Genomic DNA, 7,506 nt, shown 5'->3' with positions numbered 1-7,506 from the left:
CTGGAATCAACCGCAAATGCATTTTTCTAACCACAAGATTTTTCCCACCTTATGGTCTGATTATGCATACTTCACATAAACTTCAAACTGTAATTTCGTATGTACTTTGTATGTATTTTGTATGTATTCCATTACCCAGAAATTAGCAGAACTTTTAAAAACTTAGCGACCTGAGTTTAAATTTTGCTGCACATTTTCTAAAGTTACATTTTTATTGCCCTGGTACAAATAGTTGTGCGAAGTTTTGCGAAGTATGCATAATCAGACCTTTAGGTATGCATAATCATTTTTGTAGTACTCATTGAAAAAGAAAATATTTGCAATAACAATACGGTGAGTAATTTTATTTCGTCTTTCTTTCAGATTGACCCGTTGAATTGATTCAAACGCTTACAAAAGTAGTACGCAGTGCTTCAAGTGGTGTCTGATGATCACGTCCGAGGCATTAGTCAACCGTTGATGGCCCTAAAAGCTAAAGCATTAACTGCAGTTGATCCGGATTAAGTCCGAGTTAGTCCGGATCAACGCTGCCGTCTGTTTAATCTTTACGAACTAGCAGATAAAATGACAGCTGCTACTTGATACTCGTAAATGATTAGTATCACTTACTTACTCTTTGAATGTACGCAGTTTCGAGCAGCAAGAGGAGGGATTCAAGAAACTGGAGAAACCGTTTCACTGGGGGCATTCCTGGAAGACATACGGCGGGACGAATAACTTAAATTCCAGGTAGGTATGAAGTTGATACGAACGTTGAAGTAGGTCTCGTTAGCAAGAAACTATTTTTTTCAGAATAGAAAGAGCTTTGATGACAGCGAGCGGACTGAACTGGTGGGATATCTTATAGAAACTAAATTTTGTATAATGCCGCTGCTGGTGTATGGCGCAGAAGCATGGACACTGAAAACATCTGATAAGGCGGCTCTTGCATTTTGCGCGTTGACGACACCGAATACCGCAGACTATGGAACGATGAGATGTATGAGATTGACAACGACATGAACAGCGAATTAAAATACAGTGACTCCGCTGGCTTTGTCATGTCGTTCCGATGGACACCGACTCTCCAGTCCTGAATGTACTCAACTCGAAACCCGCTGCTGGAAGCAGAGGAATAGGGAGGCCCCCACTGAGATGGAAAGACTAAGTAGAGAAGGGCTTCACTTAGCATTTTCAAATGCCATCAGTTGGCACAGAAAAGAAACGAATGGCGTGCTTGTCGAACTCAGCCAGAATCGCTTATGCGGTTGCAGTGCCTTGCAAGAAGAAGACATGCTAGGGCTGGAAGCTCTATCCGGGTTTTTTGACTATGGGTATATTCGAACAATAGAATACCCGGATATCCCAATACTTCTAATTGTGTGTTTATATTCGGTTATTCGGATAGTGGCCGAATACTCTAATCTACAAAGTAACAACAAAAAACAATTGTTTAGGTATTAACGAAGTGTTCTATTACTTATTATGACAAATGCACTAAATTTGAGAAAAACTACGCGAATCCGTTTAAATGTTTACTAAGTGAACGGCTATTGCCCGGACATTCGGATAACCGTTTAAATGCTGTTTAGAATAACTAGATATTCGGGTTACTAAATGAACGGATATTTACCGCACATTCGGATAACAAATTGAATAAACATTGACCGGATTTTATACGTACACTCGAATATCTAAGCGGATATCTAGATATCAGAATTGCCCTAATGTATACTAGGGTGTTCGATTATTCTACTTTTGTCCAGAAATGGTTTTCGAGTTATTCGAAAAATCGCAATTTGAAAAAACTGGTTCCCTATTTTGAAATTAAGAAAAAACTGAATAAACCGGTTTAATTTTATATAGTTTTCATACAGTGAAAATGCTTATGTTCGGTCGACGGGGAGATCGACTAGCCAAAACATTTACAATTTACGGTTGAAGTGCCATTTACAAGGGTCGATTTTGGTTGAACGACAAAAATCTACCCATGTAAAGGAAGGTTTATGGGAAAAAGCAAGAATTTTATACAAACTTAAAGCCACAGGAGTGATTTCAGAATGTAGAGATTTCACTACAGGGATATTACACACATCCGCAGTATTCCACCTAGACCCGCACCATAACATCAAAGCTCAAACTTTCCTCATTGTGAGATACCTATTTTGTGGCATTTTGGAGGGGGTTTTTGGGATCATTATCTTCGTAAGTGTATTTTTTCGTAATGACGCTGTGGTCGCAATTTCTTACAACATATGCGTGGAGGGCAACAAAATAAACACTTGTGTACATACATACATACTTAGGTATGTATATGTTGGTTTGTACGAAATTTCTACCTCCGTGCGCACCATTCACAGCAATTTTATGATGTTCGAACACAGATAACCACCAGTCAAAATATTATCTGCCTCAAGCACATTACAGCGCTTATTTCTGCCTTACCCCACACTTTCGCGAAGCCCTTGCTGAAACTCGGTTCTAATGTGTAGTAAATTCGTTTTTTTTTTTTTAACAACGCACACGCATAAATTTCAGGCTCTGAAAATGAGAAACCAGAAGCTTTTTGGCAAATGAAATTCAAGTGCCGCCGCATTGGTTAGAAGGGGGAAACCAATGAGCTGACCTCGGTCAGAGACAACTTTTTTGTTAAGTACTGGGTATGGAGTCCGCCTGTCTTCGTAGTCATTTTCATTTCAACACGGAAAATTCATATTATTAATGAGCTATGTATGTAGTTGCAAACGCGAAGAAGGAGTGGTGCGTTTATCTTATGAATGGTCTAAGTAAATGATTTTTCAGCAGATATGTACCTATACAGATAGAACTATATCTACTACTTACATATATTTATTGCATTTATTTTATTTGAATTTATTGCTTTATTTTGCAATACCTTGTTATATGAGGAGATTGGACGGTACATACTTACATATAGATATTATTGCTGGCGTCTGATAAGCACTTACGATTATTGTCTTCAATGTAGATTTTGTTTTTCTACCTGTTACTTCCCTATGCAACTCCCAGGTAGATATTTTTTTACAAAAAAAAATTTCCACGTTGTACACTACCACTCGGAAGGGTCCAGATTCGAATCCAGCTTTGACAAACTTAAAAATATAAAAGATTTTAATAGCCTCTCGGCAAACTTCCAAGTGGAATTTTTACAAAAAATGCTTCTCAAAAAGACCACCCGCAGTGCGATAATTGGATCTTCAATCTAATGGGAAACTAAAGGTTTGTGCTTTTTTCAAAATTCTAGTTTTTTTTTAAATTCAATAAAGCACGCCAGTCGTTGCTCTGAGGCCAATTGGTAATATCAAGTCTAAGTAATATGTCTACACGAGTGTCATAGTAAAGCTTATTTAGTTCATCATTTCTTTTTCTGCCATTGCGCAAAGGCCCCTCTAGTTCCCACAGAATCTTTCTCCCAAATACTCCAAAAGCCGCCTAATGATATGTTTGGCTTTTACGCCATGCACCAGCACGACATGATGGGTGACTTAAAGAGTGTGATTTTTGAACGACGTGGGAAGACTTTACTTTTCAGTTGCCTACTAAGTCCAAAGTAGCACTTGTTGGACTTGAAATAAAGGAACAAGTGCTCTGACTATTTGGCTGATAACAGGGTCAGTGTGTAGATTTAGCTTTTTTATTCGAGTTAAGCAGGAAACATCCTGTTTAGCTTCTAGCTTTTTTCTTAGATTGCTCAAAATATTAGCTGCAAATTTATTAATGTTCAATGTGATTTTTAGTTTCAGGTATAGAATGAAAAACAACGACAAATGTCACGATATTTAACTTCGGCGGAGAAAGGCTTGGACTTTATCCGATATCGGCGTGGGAAGACTGGTTTTTGAGCTCTTTCGACTCTCACATCGCCTTTAGGAATAGGCTAACGGAAAGCAGTAGTTTCAGGACGAAACCGGTGAATTTCTACATGGATGGGTCGAAGCTTGACGAAAGTATCGGTGAATGGTTCTTTAATGCAGGCCGCTGGCATCAGGCAGAGCTAGCATTAATGAAGCGGACGAATGTCTGTTAAATTGCTCGAATTTGGGGAGGGAATTTTCACCGGTCAGTCTCATTTAGGTACCAGGCCATATTGATATTGCAGGAGATCGTTGGCCAGGAAAGGTATGTTCGAGGTGTACTCCGTTATGAAGTTATAATAACGACCAAAAATATTTGATTTGTTAGTCTAGCCGTAACTGTAGTAAATATTTGATATCGATATTTTGCTTTTTTCCATTTATCCTTTTCGATGAAAATGTTCTGGCAACCGTCTATATACTTAAATATTCTGCGTGTGGGTTGATCCATGCACCCTATTAATTCCTCGCTGCCATACGTGAATAGTGTAGTTGGCAGGCTGACAACTTAGCAGCTTTGTTATTTTTTAGCCGCGAAATTGCTATTCGTAACTAATTTTCAGTGCAAGAGATGTCAGGGATAGTCAAGAATTACGACACAAAATATGTTTCTAGTTTAGCCAAGCGAAGGTTCGACAATCTAATAAAAATCGTTGAGGTGATTCCACCATATCATCCTCCTGTAAGCTGCTACAGGAGGTATCTGGAAAGATTCTTAATATTTCCGCGTGGTTTCCAATCGCACAGTGATCTGTTAGAACCCCAACCAACAGAAAAATCTGAGGTCTGGAAAGCGCACAGAGTTCCTTTGATCGCCCTTGAAGCTCAGTTCATAGGTGTACTCAGCTGCTCCCTGTCTGCTGATAACGTTTCAAGGATGCCTTGCCTTGCTAAGTCGCCAGTCCATTGCTTTTTTATAGCAGCTATTTCCGCCCGAAAGACGCTGCAGAAGTCTGGAAGCCTGAACTTAGTTCTAATGGGAAGCTGGCGGCAGAAGAACCCTCCTTTTGATCCATCCCTGTAAAGTTCACTGCTCCTTTCCCCAAGTCACGCCGCCCGACCCAGTCAGTTAGAGAAGAAGCTAGTAGGAGCGATTTCAGCGGCGAGGAAATCTGTCTACTCAGAAATTAAATTGAAGCCCTCCAGAATTCCAGAGTATCTCTCTACAATATCTACAGGCCTTTGTTCAGCATGTCGTCAAGCGCCCCACTTTGTATTAACGATTGAGGCATTTCGTTGGATGAGTTCTTATCGCTTAGCTAGTGTAGCCTTTTCTAGTTGAATACACCAGAGACTATATCTTACCAACAGCTCCCCTGCGGCAGTATAAAGCAATTGACGCCTTTCATGTCCTTTTCTCAATATCTGGCCTTCACGTCAGCTCCCTTTCCAAAATCACTCCTAGGTACTTGAACCTGTCCGAGAAACCTCCGGTAAAAGCACGAAGCACATCTGTGATCTCATACCTGCTGGTAAACATGACATGTTCAGTCTTGCTGTAGTTGACGGCCGGCCTGCAAGTTCAGGTAACCTTGAGACAGACCAATCTTCGCCTAACTGTAAGGCCGATCACCCGACAGCCAATTTTCTGCAGCTCCTCCAAAAGGCCGATTAAGACCCCGATCCGGTGCAGGGATGAAAGGACATTACCTTGTGCGGTGTCCCTATTTGATCTTCGCTGTGTGTAGGCGATCGCTGATAGAACCACGACAGATATGTCGCAGAGTAAACTATAAATGGTCTGTATTAGGTTGGTTTCGACCGAGAGCTTATTTAGAGATTTAACTATTTCCTCAGGAACGACATAGTTCAAGGCACCCTCGATGCCGGGGAAGGCTGGTACTGCAAAATCTTAACGGGTGAAAGCTTCCGGTATACACTTTGCTAATGACCATCCTTTTCAGTAAGCATATTGATCGCTCGAAATACGGTCACGAGATACCTATCGCGTTTTTTTATATGCAAGTCAATTAGTCACTCCAAATTCTTTGCAAAAAGGAAGTAGGTATCTACTTAGCCAAAAACAGTTTGTCTACATAAATAAAAATAATTTTTGCATCTTTATTGTTCAGCTTTGTTGATGTTTAGAAGAGATTTTATTTAATAAGCCTGAAATCAACAAACTTAAATAAACCAAAATGGCGCTGGTCGCAGTATTTTCCGACATTAATTACCAATGGAACATCTGCCGTATAAACATACAAAAATATTTACATGTTTGCATACATACATACATACATACATACATACATATGTACATATTTACTTCTATACATTTCCTCACTTTTTCCACAGCAAATTAAATATTCTAGAAACCAATACAGGCGTATCAAATCAATGCATCGTCGAAAAACAAACAGCTGGAACGCGTCAGCGAATTCAATTAACAAACCAAAATGAAGAATGCCCGCTGAAGACATAGCAAAGACCATTCGTTATGATTTCAACGACTTTTCCATAAGTAAATACTTAATTTCATTTTGTTTCTCAGTTGGATGAAAGGCGGAAAAGGCGGTGAAGGTAATCAGCGATGGCGATTGTGATTTAGAAAGGTGGGAGGGACCGCTGCGGTGCGTAAGGTAGGTAAATTTTTGGGAAGATTTGTAGCAAATTTGTTTGCTTGAAACTTTTACTTTTCTTCTTTGGCTTTAGCTTAGGATTTTGTTTTTATTTTCAATTAAATCGGCTTTGAAGCACAACATTTTGTCCATGCCTTAAGAATTTGTTTTGCGTGGCGCCAGCAAAGATACGGCCATTAAAAATCGGACTTTAAATAAGACTTTTTTTTGTAGCCAAATTCATTTTTGTGTTTTTAACATGGCAAGTAAAATTTATTTTTTCATTAAAAAAAAAAGTGCTCAGTTGTAAATATTTTTGTAGGTATGTATGCGCGTACATATTCGTCATTTGTCAAAAGTCTAGCTTTTAGTCCTTTTTTGTGTTTGATTGTAACCAGCTCTTCCTCTTCTTTGTAACTCATTTATTTTGGCTTGCCATTTGTGTTTTAGGCGGAACCTAAGATATTAAAATTGTCCCATGCTTTGCTTCTTCTCTTTTATTTTTTTGTTTTTTTGAGACAGATTTGCATAATGAACTTGAAAAAGAGAATATTTAATTTTTATATATTAGTTAAAACTTCCGTTGAATTCCTTTGCGCTTATACTCCTCCTCTTAGATTTTTTTCTTTTTACAACGCTTTTTTAATTTCAATTCGTGAACGTGGCTTTAATTGAACTTTTTTGTTTACAATTTTAGTGAACATTTTTAGAAGTAACAAAAAGACAACAGAACTGCATGAAAAAGGCCGGAAATTCGGTGCAGTGAACGGGAGCAAAATATTATAATTAAATAATAATTGAACTTTTAATTCCAAAACTATGATTTAAAAATGATAAGCGTAGTAGTATGCGCTCAAAAATATGTGCATGGGTTCTAGCTATGTAGAGATGCATACATATGAATATGTATTTTATTTATATAAGTTGTGATTGGCCGATGCATTAAAAAAGGTTTAACTATGAAATTCCTATATTATGTATTTCGTTTATTTACAACTATATCTATATTCACATGCATTTGTATGGAATTTATTTAAGTTAAAGGCATATTTAGTAGATGTATATTAGGCATATGACTTCGTTTTTTAATTAAA

The 7,506-nt window shown here is 38.2% G+C and overlaps 1 long non-coding RNA gene across 1 annotated transcript; it reads left to right on the top strand.

Annotated features, from left to right (window-relative positions):
- The first annotated feature begins 551 nt into the window (after positions 1-551).
- On the top strand, positions 552-7,418 carry LOC108367497 (uncharacterized). Its single transcript, XR_001848259.1, has 4 exons — positions 552-729; positions 3,738-4,119; positions 6,150-6,433; positions 7,110-7,418. It is a non-coding gene; the product is annotated as an uncharacterized LOC108367497 (long non-coding RNA).
- The last annotated feature ends 88 nt before the right edge of the window (positions 7,419-7,506 follow it).

Source organism: Rhagoletis zephyria, unplaced genomic scaffold, assembly GCF_001687245.7.
Source record: "Rhagoletis zephyria isolate East Lansing unplaced genomic scaffold, Rhagoletis_zephyria_1.1 Rzeph_scaffold_02703, whole genome shotgun sequence".
Classification (NCBI taxonomy): domain Eukaryota; kingdom Metazoa; phylum Arthropoda; class Insecta; order Diptera; family Tephritidae; genus Rhagoletis; species Rhagoletis zephyria.
Note: the sequence above shows the minus strand (reverse complement) of the source record. Positions and strands in the feature narration are given on the sequence as shown.